Source organism: Alexandromys fortis, unplaced genomic scaffold (assembly GCF_014885135.2).
Source record: "Alexandromys fortis isolate MF-2015 unplaced genomic scaffold, M_Fortis_MF-2015_v1.1 scaffold_24, whole genome shotgun sequence".
NCBI lineage: Eukaryota > Metazoa > Chordata > Mammalia > Rodentia > Cricetidae > Alexandromys > Alexandromys fortis.
In genome coordinates, this window is record NW_026067906.1 from 6720345 (window position 1) to 6733959 (window position 13615).

Here is a 13615-nt window from a genome sequence, read left to right on the forward strand (position 1 = left end):
AGACCCCACCCCACCACTCCCTAGACAGAACCCTCCTTTCCCAGGGGGAACTTGGAATAAGGGGGGGCAGTTTCAAGAACAGACAACACACACCTTTCCTCATTGTTGGAGCCCTCCCACTGTGGACCCCTATAAGACTCACGAGTGAACAAGGGGCCCTGTCCTTTTGTACAGGACAGTTAGATGAGAGAAAGAAAGAGGCGGAGGGAGGGAGGGAGGGAGGGAGGGAGGGAGGGAGGGAGATAATGACTCCAAGGACTTCACATTAGAAGCCAGCCCTCAAGTGACTTTGATAACTGGTCAAATATCAAATTTTTGACAATTTGAGAAAATATTTTTTTTTTACTCAGCTCAGGTCTATCAAAGACAAAGAGGGGACATGAGGCAATAAAATGACAAAGATTTTTGAAATAATAAGACGTCACCCACTGTTATATCTTAACAAATTAGCAAGACTCAAAGACATGAATGCGTCTGGGGGAAACAAAAGGTAAAGAGAAGAAGTTAATGAGTTAGAGGAGGAAAAAAAGACTGAACAGATCGACGGCCACAAAAGCAATAAAGAGTTGTCAATGAAATTCTTTCTGAAGAGAAGTGGGCCAACATGGTTACATAGACAAATTCACGAAAATCTAAGGGACACATATTTTGTCATATAAAATGTCTCAGAGAACATAAAAGCATCCCAAATCATTTTATGATGCTAACATAATCCAGAAAACATAGCCTGAGAAAAGAAAACGAAAACCTAATTTCATTCATGAAGCCAGCTACAGAAACCCCCAAAATGCGCAAAAAGATTCCACGAGGCATTAATACATCATGCTGTATTTACATTAGTTTTATTTGCTTGTGTAAAATTCAGTTAGGTACACGGAAATCATTAGCATAACTCAATGTGTGGAGGCAGAAAAGCACAGAGTAGCTGGACATTCCTTTCAAGTAGAAGTTCTGTTAAAAGTCAGGGGAGCGAACACATGAATTAATCTTTGCTTTTCCACAAATGCTGACTGAACTATTATTAAGGGATGTTTTGTTTTGTTGAGACAAGAACTAACTACTTAACCCATGTGTGTGTGTCTGGGGCTCACTGCTCATTTGGCAACCCAGGCTGGCCTTGAACTCACGTCTCCCCGCCTCTGACTCCCAAGTGTTGGGATTATAGGTATGTACCTACCACAAAACCCAACCAAGAAAGAAATATTTTTTTAAGGCTCTTAAACACTTAAACTTTGTTTAAAGACCGAACTCTGTGCACTCGTTGTACGCTTTAGTAAATTGAGCACCTCTCTCGTGCTTACCTCATTCAATAAAGGAGCATCAAGAATTGAGTCTGCGTCACACAGCACAACAGTTGTCTATTTCTCTTTTCCCGGGATACATTATCGGCCCCTTGTCATATCAGTCATCACTGTCTCATCCCGGTCCTCCTCCAACACTTCCCCTCCACACACACATACATCAAAACTGAAGAAACCGGAACAAAGGAAAAGTACGAGAAAACCTGTTTTAAAAGAGTACTTACCTTTGTGGCGGTGCTTGTCTTTAATCCCAGCACTGATGAGACGGAGGCAAGAGGATCTTTGTTGTTGTTATGATTTTCGTCTCTTCAAGAGACAAGCCGCGCCCACTCCCTCCCCTGTCAGCTGAGGCAGGCTGATCTTCAGCTTCCGGCCCGAGCTCACTTCCGCCTCTCTCCCCACTTCTCGCCTGCCTGCCCAGCCGCTGGCCACTGGGAATCTGCGCCTTCAGGGGACTCACTTTCGTCTGTCCAGCCGCTTGCTTGCCGCATCAGGGAACCCTCACTGTCACCAGGACCCGCCCTCCCTGCCGCAAGCTGCTCGGGACCCGCTGGCAAAAATCATAAAATCCGTGAGTTCGAGACCAGCCTGGCCTACACAGTGAGCTCCAGGACAGCCAGGATTACAGAGAGGTTCTGCCTCAGAAGAACAGGGGTGGGGTTAGGGGGAGAGAGAGCTAAAAAGAGAGGAGGGAAAAGAGAGAAATGCGCGGGGATTCACTTGGTAGAGAGCTGATCTAGTATTCAGAACTTTAGTAGCACGTAACCACAAGGCCAGCACTAGAGAAGTAGAGGCTGGAAGATCAGAGGTTCAGGGACAAACTCAGGCTGGGATGTCTGCATCTGTCTCCAAAAGGAGTTCTCAACAACAATGGGATAAGGTTTAGATGGTAGTCTGGGGTGCAGCACTGGCATCTTGGGGGCTTAGGTCCATGGCAAGGCTGGGGGGGCGGTACCCCCAATTATTTTTATTGACTTGTTCTTTTAGAATTTCATATGTACATATAATACATTCTTATCAGACCCACCACACCCTCTTATCCCCTTTCTATCCCTACCAGTCCTCCATCCATCCACCACACCAACTTTTTGTTTTGTTTTGTTTAACATAGCTAAGTGTCTGAGGATCCGCAAGGTGGCTCAGCAGGTCAAGGTGCCTGCAGTGCAAGCCTGAGGACCACAGTTCAAACCCCGAAACCTGTGGAAGGGAGAAGTAAAGAGTAGATGCCATAAAGCTGTCCTGTGACCTCCAAATGCATGTGGTGGTACTTGTGTAAAGACAGACAGACAGACACACACATGGATGATGATGACGAATGTTCAAGAACACAGTGGGATTTAGTATCACTCAGTTCTCACCATATAGGGTTTCTCTGGGGTGATCTAGAAAATACTACAAGCATTTTGAGCATAGGTTAAAAAAAAAAAAAAAAAAAAAAAAAAAAAAAAAAAAAAAAAAAAAAAAAAAAAAAAAAAAAAAAAAAAAAAAAAAACCAACAAACCACTTCAGTTCCTGTCCCAGATCTGCTGGCCTAGCTTGTGACTAGAGCATAGACAGGCCAGGCAGTGGTGGTACAAGCCTTTAGTCCCAGCACTGAGGAGGCAGAGGCAGGCAGATTTTTGTGATTTGGAGGCCAGCCTGGTCTATAGAAAGAGTTCCAAGACAGGCTGCAAAGCTATGCAAAGAAACCCTGTCTGGGGGGGGGGGGGGGGGAGATGTTTCTGTACACCGAGATTTTCCATACTGATCCTTAAAACACTACCTGCTTCCTGAGTCACCCACTGAGACTAAAACCCTCCCCTGCTGGCTTTCTGCACTTCCCTTCAGGGTGCACACCACAACCTCTTATCTGTGACCACAGACACTCTTCAGTGAGGTTACTTACCCTCTTCCAGCTTCCTGTTTCTCATCAACAAAAGATGATGTGGACTAAAGCCTGTCCCCTGATGACCCTTCTATGAGCCAGGAAGAGGTGACCTCTGTCCAGGGATTCCCTGCATTTCCTCCTTGGAGGAGCCACAATCAACAACAAACAGGGCTGCAGATGTCCAACTTCCCACAGTGGCCTCTTTTCAGCCTCACTGTTATGAGGATGCTTATTGTACCACAGCCTAATAAAAACGTCAAGTATTCAGAGTAGTAGAACATACATCTTTGCCCCCTTATCACCGTGGCAATACCCTTGACAGGGAGAATGATATAATTATATTATAATCTCAAAAAAATAAAAATACGTTTTCAAAAACCCACTTGCACTCTCTAGATCGTACTATACTATGTTCCCAGGGCAGAAATTCTAGAATATGTCCATGTTCTGTATTTGATTTATTTTTCCACTACTAGCGAACACACCCAGGGTTTTGCATCTGCTAGGCAAGCACTCTACCACAGAGCTACGTTTCTAGGCTTTATTATTATTCTGTTTGGAGAGCAGTTCAGTAAAGATGACTAGTCTGACCTTGAAGTCACTACATCCCAGCGGGCCTGGAACTTGGAATCCTCTTCCTAAGTACAACTTTGAAACTGGCTGGGAGGAGAGCGCCCTTGAGCAAGACATGACTGTCTTCACCATCACCAAAGGAAATAATGCCTTAGAGTCTGAGTGGCCACAGCATTCCTCAGAGTCAGAGAACCGTCTGGGGTTTGTAAAGCCTGTGTTATACACTAGGAGACCAGGAGGTTTGGTGATGCTTATAGAAACAGCTCTGCAGTCGAAGGAATGGGAAAGAGAATGAATGTTTGAGTCAAGCTAGAGATACGGCAAGGCCAGCCACGCGCCAGAGGGCTGCTACCTGAGCGCAGAGCAGAAACAATCAATGAACATTTCCCAGAGCAGTGATAGCGGCAGCTTCTGAAAAATGAGGCGGCTGAAGGTCCCTGTTAAACTGTTACTGCTTTGCACCGCAGACCTCTAGCTTACATCAGACCTTCACTAAGCCTGGGTAAACAGCACCAATATCAATGGGACTCTTACCAATAAGGAGATCAGTTCAGCCCGAGAAGAGTCCCAAGGAAAAAAAAAGAAAGATCACAGGCAGGAAACAATGTGTAATCGGGATCGAGACCTGTGCAAAAGGCAGAGAGCTATCATCTATCATCAGCAGGGGCGAAGAGAGTTCTGAGTTCTCTGTGAATCCATATGGATGCGAACAGCTCAAAGAACACCATATTTTGTCAACAAGAATTCAAGCTCCTGCTTCCTTAAGCTGAGGACTTGGATGGCGCTGGCTTTGGATCCCTCGAGTCATCTCTATTTCAACTAACACCATACTCCTCCCAACCCTCAATGTTCTTCAACTTCTGCCATGTGAGCATCTCTGAGTCTTATATGATGACAATTATTTAGCATGCTTACCTACAGGTAGGCCGGAAGGAAGTATCAACAATTGACACCAGCATCCATGGCAACCTTTAATACAACACCATGAAAGCTGAAACATACTTCAGTCTTCCTGGATCAAAAGAAAGCAGACCCTGATATTCCCGGACCGGATGGAGATGGCAGAGCCCATAAAGGGCAAGAAGAAGACACAGACCGCCGACTGAGACTTGGCCCCACATGCTCCAATGTGCACCCTGGTACACCCTTCAAGCTGAAATGCCCCTTTCACAGCATGAGAGCTTTCAGCTTCTAGGCATGAGTGGGACGCCATTTACAAAAGAAACCCTAAGACATGGTACAAGCCAAAGCTCAGGAGGGCATTATTTTACAAGATGACTGAATATTCTCCTAAAGTGAAGAAAATGCAATTCACTGAAAGAAAACCTGGGAATAGGCATACCGTTTCATCATTTTTCTCATGTTTGGATGCATACAAACACATGGTCAACTGGCTCATCTTGCCAGGAAGATGCTGAGCCAGAAGATATGAAGTTTCTGCCTAGATTTGAGGAAAGTTTTTTGAACATCTCAACTGTACATTTGAAAATAAAACAGCTGAAAGCACTCTAGTTATTTTTCATATGTAAATCAGTTACTTCCCAAATTATATGCTTAGTTATTCTAATTCTATGGCTAACTAGACAAAAGTCAGAGTATTAGTCACAGAACCAAGAAATTCGATTTTAAACACAGCCACATTTGTCTTTATCGCTTTACATCTTAACTCTTGAGTTTCTCAGCCACAGGCATTAATTCATTCAAGATGCAAGTCAATGGATATGTGCAATGTATTTACAGTTTACCTACTAGCCTTTGGGCTGCCATCGATAAAGGAGTATTGGCTACTACTTGCAACTGAATTGTAAGGAAATAATGTCAATTATCATACATTCCCAGATTTCCATAAGGATAGGGATAACTGGAAATTTTGTAATTACTGTCTCCTAAAGTTTAAACCATATAGACCAAGGACAAGCATTTCACAGATGACTACAGCTATGCTTCACTGCTTACGTAATAATCTATGAAGAGAGGTGCTAAAACCGAGACCTCAGTGTTACAGTGTACCCCCTTCACAAACAATGGCATCTTGAAATTTGCATGCAAATGGATGGAATTATATAAAAACTATATAAGAACTATAAAAAAACCATCCTGAATGAGGTAGCCCAGACTCAGAAAGACAAATATGGTATGTAATCACTCATAAGTGGATAGTAGACATAAAGCAAATAACCAGTTCATGACCCCAGAGAAGCTAGGTATCAAGGAGAAGCCTAGTTGAAACATACATGGATTCCCCTGGGAAGGGAAAATAGACAAGATCTGTGAGATAATTAGGAGCACGGGGTGGGGGGAAAGGGGGATGGTAGATAGGTGGGGCAGAGAAGGGAAGGGGTGAAGAGAACATGAGAAAAAAAGAATGGTCAAGAATGGGGAAGGACAGGGAGAGCAAGGAAAGAGCTATCTTGATTGAGGGAGCCATTATGGGGTTACTAAAAAAACCTGGCACTAGGTAAGTTCCCAGGAATCCACAGGGATGATCCCAGCTAAAAGCCTAAGCAATAGTGGAGAAGGTGCCCGAACTGGCCTTGCCCTGTAATCAGATTGATGACTACCTTAATTGTCATCATAGAACCATCATTTAGCAACTGACGGAAGCAAATGCAGAGACCACCACGGAACACTAGACTGAGCTCCCAAAGTTTAGTTGAAGAGAAGGAGGAGCAATAATGTGAGTAAAGGGGTCAAGACCATGATGGGGAAATCCACTGAAAAAGCTTACCTGAGCTAATGGGAGCTCACTGACTCTGGACTGACAAGGGGGAACCAGCAGAGGACCAAACTAGGACCTCTGAATATTGGTGAAGTTATATAGCTGGGGCAGTCTGTGGGGGTCACTGGCAGTGAGACCAGGATTCATCCCTACTGCTTGAACTGTTTTTTTTGGAGCCCATTCTCTTTGGAGGAATACCTTGCCCAGCCTAGATATAGTAGGGAGGGCCTTGGTCCTGCCTCAAAGCAATATGCTAGACTTTGTTGACTCCCCATGGGAAGCCTTACCTTCTTTTAAGAGTGGATGGGGGTAAGGGGGAAGGTAAAGGAGTCAGAGGAGGCAAGAGAGTGGGAACTGGGATTGGTAAGTAAAATAAGAAAAATAGATAAATTTTTTAAAAATCATCATTTGGGGAAATATGTCAATTAAGAATCCAAGGAGGACTGGAGACTTAGCTCAGCACCTAAGAGTTCTTGTTGCTCTTAAGGAGGACCCAGACACAATTCCTATCACCTGTGTGCTCCTGCAACTGTCTGTAACTCCAGTCCCAGTATATACAATGCCACAATCTTCTGACCTCCCTGGGAACCAGGCATATCCATGATACACTTGCTTAGATGCAAGCAAAACACTTATACACATAAAAAAATACAATAAGTCTAAAATTTTTGATTTTAGGAAGAACAAAAAGCACAATGTTGAATTGGCATTTATATTATCTACTTAAAGATAAGATTCATATAAAAGATTTAAAGGAGTAAACTTGATTGTTTAGATCAGATTACATAACCCAAGTGTTTAGGGATTAAACTGTAAAATGCTTAGGGGGCAGGGCATTATACAGGGCCCAGCACTTGACTGACACCCATCTTCCCTACCACTTCTATAGCTCTGCTGCTTCCTATTGAGTATTGAAACCCTGCTTTAATATTTCCAAACCACATTACACGTTAAATAAATGGCTAAATATTGACGTCCAAGTAATAACTAAGCCAACTTAAGTTATTTTGTGATATCATTAAGGTTTTCATTATTGTTGGCACCCACCTGTAATCCCAGTACCTGAGGGGTGGGAGGAGGATGTATGACAGCTCAAGGTTTGCCAGGAAGGTGTGGAATTCTATCACAAAGATCAAGGGAAGGAGGGAGGGGGAGAATAAGGGAGGGAGGTAGACAGAGTGATCATACCATAAAAATAAGGTAGTTTGAGTTTAACTTGTCATTTGAATAATGATTCCACAGCTTCCTTTGCAGAGCAGCAGAGGACAGGTGTGGACCTTCTGTGGTAGTTTGGATAAGAAAGGCCCCATAGGTTCATGTATTTGAACATTTGGTTCCCAGTTGGAATATTGTTCAAGAACGATTAGGAGATGTTGATCTGTTAAAGTACTTTTGCCAACAGGGGTGGGCTAAGCCCAGTCAGAGTATCTATTTATCTATCTATCTATCTATCTATCTATCTACCTACCACCTGTCTATCAATCTATCACCCTTCTATCATCTATCATCTATCTACCATCGTTCACCTATCACCTACCTATCTATCTGCATGTAATTTATGGATAGATGCAAATGCTAAGTTACTGCTTCATTGCGATAACTTACTGCCTGCTACCACCCTCCCCACCCCATGATGATAATGGCCTAACCTTCTGAAGCAGTAAGCAAGTACCAATTAAATACTATATTTTATATGTTGCTTGGGTCACAATGTCTCTTCATGGCAACAGAACAGTAACTGAGACGCCATCTATAAAATAGTACATTTAAAAAATGTGCATTGTCACCACCAATTTTATGTGATTAATAATTCATATTTTCATTCTAGATGCACTGTACACACCTCTACAGGTTAAAGCCAAGTTGCTCTTTAGCATTTTGCTGCAATGTTCATCCACACCAAACTCCCTGAAGATCTATGTCAATTCATAATACTGGATGGATTACTGCAGAAAATGGCATAGCAGAGTAAACAAGACATAGCTATATAATATGGGCAGGATGAATATTTAAAACATTATATTGAGTTTTTTTTAAGTAAATGGCAGAAGACTTTAGAGAGCTCAATTTTATTCCTACAAAGCTTTAAACTACATAAACCTAAATATACACATGCATATGTGGTAAAAAATGCCTTTTGAAAAAACAAGAAAGATAAACATAAAATTCCAGAATGCTCCCCATTATTGACATGGATATGAGAGATTTAGGTAACAGATATTAATGCTACATGTATCCTTAAATAGTATAAAATTCTTTTTTTGGGGTTTTTGTCTGTGTGTGTTTTCCCCCCACGGCAGTCCTAGGGATTCAACTTAGGGCTTCATGCATGCCTGCTGGACACAGTCTCTACCACTAAACTAAATACTTTGACCTGTTGTTTTGTTTGTTTGTTTGTTTGTACACAAGTATAAAGTTTTTAGGACTAGTCTTGAGCTCACTCTGTAGCACAGTTAAGCCTTGGGTTCTCAATTCCCTGCCTCAGTTTCTCAAATGTCTATAATCAAAGCCCTGCGGTAAAAGCAAGACTTACAATTTTCTACCATCGGTGATAAAGCCTTATTGGAAAATGAGAGGAAAAGCCAGGCCCAGGCGTCCTTCCCTGAGGCTTACCGCTCCCAAGGGAGTTTCACTGGAAGAGGGCAGGGGCAAGGATGCTGCCAACTCAGAGGTCCCTGGGGATGGTACAGGCAGGCAGCAGTGGATAGCAGTCCCCTACTCCAGCCACAGCTTGATGTCCATAGGCAGTGGGTACTCCTTCCTTGTGCTCAGTCACCTGCTCCCTCTGCACCTGCCGGGCTCCATGGTGGGCCTCTGTCTCTGTCTGTGTGCCTTCCAGAACAGCTTTCCATGTGAGCTACAACTGTAGTTTCAGCTCGAAACCACAGAGCATGGGTCATAAAAATCTGACCTTGAACCTGCTTTCCTGGAGCTATTTGATATGATCAGAATTTTCAAAGTTCAGCTCCACAGCCTGGGTGGTGAATCATCCTTTGTCATCATTCCTGCCCTTCTCTGCCATAAGCTAAATTGGCTTCTCATGTCACTGGAGAACTTGGCTAGGTCAAAGATGGGAAATGTGAGTGTTGCTTTTATATATGGTTTTGAGTGGTTCACAAAAAACATCAAAGGAATTAGGGACATTAGATGCTACAGAGTCAGATCTCTGGTGCCACTAAGGAGAAAGACAGGAGACGTGGGAACAAGGAGCAATCAGAAGAACCAATATGGTTCTGCTTTCAAAGAAAACCTCATAATTAGTAAGTTATGAAAATAAATGCTATATAAGCTGGATTCTTAAAGTATATGGAAGATATTCCCAGCAGCCATCGAGCCTTAGTTTACTCTTCAATGAAATGGGCAAGAAAAATACCTACCAGAGAGTAGCTACAGAAATGAGCAAGAGTTTACATGGAAAAAAAATTGTTAATAAGCTAGGAACAAGAGCTCAGGTCTGTTTCCAGCACCCAGAAAGCTGAGAAAGTAAAACTTCTGGAAACACCATGTCTATGTGAAGGAGAAACTGAAAAGAAACAGGGAAGCGGGGAAGAGAGAAGGGCAGTGAGGGGCTGTCAGTAAACATTCAAATATTGTTAGAGAAATGGTAGTAGGCTTAAAAATAGATATTTTCATTCAAGAGAAAATTATAAAAGAAAATAAATTGCAACACCATTGCAATATTTGCTTTGACTTTGAACTTGCTTACCAAAGCATAACCATGAAAGGCAGAGCCGTGTCTCACTGAGCGTGACCCCAGGACACGGCGGGAGGCTCTCATTTGCTCCCGAACATCCCCAGTGGAAGCTGTGCAGCTACCTTGAAAGCGGGGTCTGCCAATTTACAACTCCACAAGAGGGTTGTCTATTAAAGAAAGCTCGGACTGTCTGCACCCTGAAGAACATGTCAGATCAGAAAAATATTTAGCTGGGTTTTGTTTTTCCACATTTTCTTTTTATCCCTGAAAAAAAAATCAGAGTTTTCTTCTAAGGAAAACAACCTGAACTAAAACACACATGAGGTCTGAAGTCCTCCTGAACGAGCGGTATTTTTGTTATTGCCCCTGGGACACTGGTTCAAATTTTCTTCGCAGGAAGGAAATGGCCTGGAGGAAAAGGGCTCCACTAGAGCCATTTGGGTGAAGCCTGTGTGATGTTTGCATGGGTGAGCTGCCCATCTGTGTATACAGCTAGAAGGCTGTATATACTTCTGCTATGTGGAAATCAACCTCCAGAGCAAGAGGAGGCTGCTAGGCCACAGGAAATGCTATCCAAAGGCACAGATGCTGCCATTCTCCACAGTCAGTCATCAGTCCCCAGTAACTTCCCCCCAAAGCGAAGTCTCCTTTAGGGTCTCCATGCTGGCTTTGTTTATACCCCATCACCATTCAGGACCCTATGCTGAGGCTAATTATTCAAAAGCAGACAGGAGGCCTGTGTATTCCTTTGTCTCACGCTGTGACCAAATCTGGAAGCAGGATTCCCTGCCAAAGCGGCAAGGTCACATCAGTAAGGTGAGACCCTCAAGCTGCTGAGCTATTGGCAGGATGACTGCTTGGGAGCTCTTCCAGCCCCTTCCAACATAAAGAGAATGCATCCACTACAACAAACAAGAACCCTTCCCGTCCTCAGAAGGTACTGAAAAGCAGTGATGCTCCTGCTGGAGCGAGGGCTGACACTAAACTCTTAGGAGTGGGTCGTTTAAGTGTACTTCAGCCGCCAGGGGTGGAAAGCCAACTCAAACATAAAAGAGAACCTCTCAGCTCCCACCAACAGTCAGACGTTCAGAATGGTTTGTGCAGCGAGGCTCATGGGACTTCATCTTAGGAGTGATGGGAGCAAGACGGTTACCATCAACCTCAGGCAGCCTCATTTACAATGGTCAAGGAAATCCCAGGAAGGAAAAGGCTTTAGACACTATCAGGAGAGAAAAGGAAGAAAATGAAAAGAAGAGGAGAGGAGGGGAGAGGAGAGGAGAATGGATGCTGGAGGGGCCCAAGTAATAGCCACCTATCACAATAAGTTGCTGTTCTACACTTTGAAGATTTGGCAGTCAAACAACTGAGCAATAAAACAGATACACTAAGGGCTCCAGGCACCTGCTGATGTCCTGTCGAGTAAGATTCCCAATAACCAGAGCTCGGGTTACATTTGCTTAAATCACTGATGAATTTCCAGGCCTGTCTCCCGCAAAGGGACTGTCAGTTGGAACGCTGGCAGGCACTGCAAATACAATGGTGCGCAGATGAATTCTGATTGTAATCTCTACTCCACGGAGCGCTGATTGGTGAATGCTGCTCACAGACACTTGGAAAATAATTACGCCTTGCATGATACCCCTTTTTCTCCGAGATGCTTTCTCCAGTTCATTTAGCTGATCTCAAACACTGCTGTTCACAAGGAAATGAGTGTAGTTACAGTGTGCTTCTCAGAAATCAAATATCGGCGCGCCAATCTCCAGGCCTTGTCAAGGCAGGAGTGCTTACGTTCCAAGTGGTGGCTATGGCATTGTCTGGCTCAGCTAAAGTATACTTTTTCAAAGCAAGTGGCTCTAGTACAATCAAACTGTTTAATCTGGGGAGCTTTATCCTATAAATAAACTAGCACCGCACCTCCATTATTTTAACTATCATTTTAATGCGAACTTCTTATTAACACAGGCGTCTAAGCTGTAAACCACCCCTAGGGTTTATTTTTGTTTCCTTTCTTTCATTTTTTTTCCTCACTGAATTAACCCACTGCAAAGACAAATCAATAGTGGAATATTGGTTCTAGAAGACATCAAGAAGGAAATGTATTTAAAACAATGACATTGCTCTTGCTGTTGCAGAAAAACATCTTTATTTTTTGTTCGTCTGTCAACATATTTCTGACAAACAAAAAGCAAAGCAATGGGAATGCTAGCAGGAGACGGTCCTTTGGGGATGTCTCCCAGAAAAGCAGGTGGAGGCGCAGGCGCTGGTCCTTTGGGGTGTCTCCCAGAAAAGCAGGTGGACAGGCAGGCACAAAGCACAGTTCCTTCATTCCAGTGACATCTCCCCTTGGTCCTAGTACTGTAAGATCCCAGAATGTTCCAAGACCCGAGGAACCATGACCCGCCCATGCTCCCTAGAGAATCCGTTCAATGTTTCCTCCCATCGATATTTCCTGTTAACACAGTGTAATCCCTTTCATCCAGATCGCCCGAGGAAGGCGAACTGCTTTCATCATCCTAAGACAAAGGCTGGCATTTAAAACCAATTAACTTTCCCATCAAAAGAAAAAAAAAAAGAGAGAAAGCATTTGAGATCTTTGAAAATTTAAAGAGCTTTATACATTAATCAATTGAGCCTTCCAGAGATTGGATGCCTCTGGCCATATCATATGGAAGGCCTAAAATTCACAAATTCCCTATAAAGTTTTCATACCTTCCTAGAAAGAAACGGGCTTGTATAATTTTAGTGTGTATGGATTCTTCCCGACGTGGCAAAGAGAAGTGAATCACTAATCACTTCTATATTCCTCATTTAAAATTATTAAATCATCTAGTATATAAACTATTGGCAAAAAAATTCTTAATAAGCCCATGTTAGCACAACACTATTTGTGCTTTCGAACTATGGTCCTCCACATAGTGAAGCCACGCCTGAAAAAAACGGTCCACACCATGTGTATACATGGTTAATCTTTTTCCTTCTAAACCAGAAGAAACTTCTTTATTCAGAACCAGTAATAATGCCCTTTGAAGGCTAGAGAGACGGTTAAACCATAAAGAGCCTTGGCTGCTCTTAGAGAAGACCCAGGTTGAGCTCTCAAGTACTCATGTAGTAAAACATAACCACCCAGTTCCAGTGCGTTCTTCTAGCCTCTATGGGCCCTGCACATACATGGTGCACATACAATGCATTCAGGCAAAACTCTCATATGCGTAAAGTAAAATTTAAAATAATGCCATTTTATTTTCAACCAATACAATGGCAAGACAACGTCAAAAGTGCAGCTTAAGTCACCTGCTCCTTGTGTGTTGGCATAAAGTAAATTTCATGCCATTAGCCTCGACAAAACCGCTTGGCTCCCAGGAGCAAGGAGGCAAGAGTGGTAAACAGAGAAGACAAACAGCCCAGAACCATTCACGCATCCGGGTGCATCTTTACCTCAAACAAACTAAAGCAACAAGGTG

The 13615-nt window shown here is 43.2% G+C and overlaps 1 protein-coding gene across 3 annotated transcripts in view; it reads right to left on the reverse strand.

Annotated features, from left to right (window-relative positions):
• Window positions 1-13615, reverse strand: part of Tmtc2 (transmembrane O-mannosyltransferase targeting cadherins 2) — a 392468-nt gene that overhangs the window by 322422 nt on the left and 56431 nt on the right. The window contains exon 1 of one of the 3 annotated variants that reach the window (XM_050135589.1): window positions 9074-9219. The exons of the other annotated variants lie outside the window; for them this stretch is intronic. The gene's annotated coding sequence lies outside the window, so the exon portion shown is untranslated. Of the gene's footprint in view, window positions 1-9073; window positions 9220-13615 lie in introns of those variants that run through there. 3 annotated transcript variants of the gene reach the window in all.